The sequence below is a fragment of the Cebus imitator genome, unplaced genomic scaffold (assembly GCF_001604975.1).
Source record: "Cebus imitator isolate Cc_AM_T3 unplaced genomic scaffold, Cebus_imitator-1.0 Scaffold70, whole genome shotgun sequence".
NCBI classification, from domain to species: domain Eukaryota; kingdom Metazoa; phylum Chordata; class Mammalia; order Primates; family Cebidae; genus Cebus; species Cebus imitator.
This window is the reverse complement of record NW_016107385.1, coordinates 2929502-2931396: the sequence shown is the minus strand read 5'-3', so window position 1 is coordinate 2931396 and position 1895 is coordinate 2929502.

The window sequence follows — 1895 nt, the reverse complement described above, 5'->3', positions numbered from 1 at the left end:
AAACGTGTGTTCCACGGCACCACGCTGGCCACTTGGGCAGACAGCAGACCCTAAGTGCTTTGGATGTCAGCAGCCATCATTTCCCACTGGGAACCTGGCTCAGCGGCCAGACTTCGCCCAGCTACGTGCTTGCTGCGTGTGGGAGCCAGCAAGGAATCAGTGGAGCAATATGATTAGAGCCCAAGTGTATTGAGGGCAGCGCCCGCTAAGTGTATTACGTTTGTAGATCGGAAGTAACAAGAGGCTGAGGGAAGCTGAGACTCAGTATGGGTCGTTCTGATTCTAAAACCTAAATTCCTAATAACGGTCTCGGTTAATGGAGCATATCATGGAATGGCTAGAAGGGAAGAAGCAGCTGACTTGAGGGCAGACTGTACAGAGGGAGTGATGGAAAATATACCAGTAGGAGAATGGAGCTACCAGTGATCAGATGAATTCAGAAAGGTGAGGGGACTCAGGGATGAGATAATACCAGAGGGCTCACTGATGGCCCCCCAATCCCAGTAACAGGAAAGCACACATTATGAGCCAGGGGAAGGAACAGCAAAGCCTTGCCGCCTTCCAGTTCTCCAGATCCATCTGATTGCCCTGGTGCAACTACAGGCCACCACATGTTCATTTGCTGCATCAGAAGTTTGTATGAAGGTTCACCCTTGACTACACTGCTTCTTGCTTCTAATAGCCCTAAAGGTACACATTTCTGGTGATGGGTTTTCTATTAAAATCATGTTTTCCAGTAAGTATGTCTTTTAAACTAGGAGAGGAAAAAAAGACCTTAGACCTTGAAACTTTTTGATAATGTGGCTACGTGTGCTCCTTTCTTTGTTAGAGGGTAGTTTTCTGTGTTAGCAGTCAGGGTGAGGCAGGGGGACTCCTTGAGCCTGGTACTCATCTCCATACCAATTTCTTGTCTGTAAAACTGAGGACAGGCTACCACTCATCTCAAGGGAGTCTGTGGACTGCACATTGAATGCAGAACTAGAAAAGTCCATGGTGGTGTTTGTGCCACCAATAACTTCTAAGGAAATGTTCCTGCCACAAAAACCATGTCTTAGCAAAATGCAGGTGAGGGGCGTGCTGTGCCTCCCAAGAACCTCTATGGCCTTAGAACTGCCCCATCTGAAACATGGTTAACACTAAGGCTTCCAGGCTGGGACCAGGGCTGGGCTGAAGCAGGGATCAGCTGGCCACAAGCCCTTGATCCCATGATAGGCCTTCATTTCCTCAGCAAGCAAGAAGCACCAGCTGTAAGACACTGAGGCTCTAGGAGAGTGCTGGCCAGTTCCCCAAGGTGATGAGATTATCTCTTTTTTTTTCTTTTCTGAGATAGGATCTCATTCTGTCATCCAGGCTGCAGTGGTATGATCATGCTCCAATGCAGCCTCGGACTCCTGGGCTCAAGCAATACCCCCACCTTAGCCTCCCGTCTAGCTGGAGCTATAGGCATGCACCAACACGCCTGGCTTATTTTAAAATTTTTTGGAGACAGGGTCTCACTGTGTTGCCCAGGCTGGTCTCAAACTCTTAAGCTCAAGTGACCCTCCTGCCTCTGCCTCCCAGAGCACTGGGATTATAGGCAGCAGCCACTGTGTGAGGCCAGTGATGAGAAGGTATTTTTACCATGTACCTACTTGGAGACCAATTTCCAGGTCACTTGCCAGGTGAGTGGGGGATTGCAACCACACAGACCTAAGCAGGCAGTTGTGGCCACCATGAAATCAAGATGTCAACTCCCAGTCTCTGTCTTCTCCCCTCACTCTTTTCCCCCTGCTTCCCTGCCCTTTTGGTTCACTGGCCTCGGTGAGCATCCATGCCACAGGGGTTGAAAGGAACCTCTGAAGTAAGAATAGTGAGTCCACACCCACATACCAAAAGATGACAGGACACACAGGAAA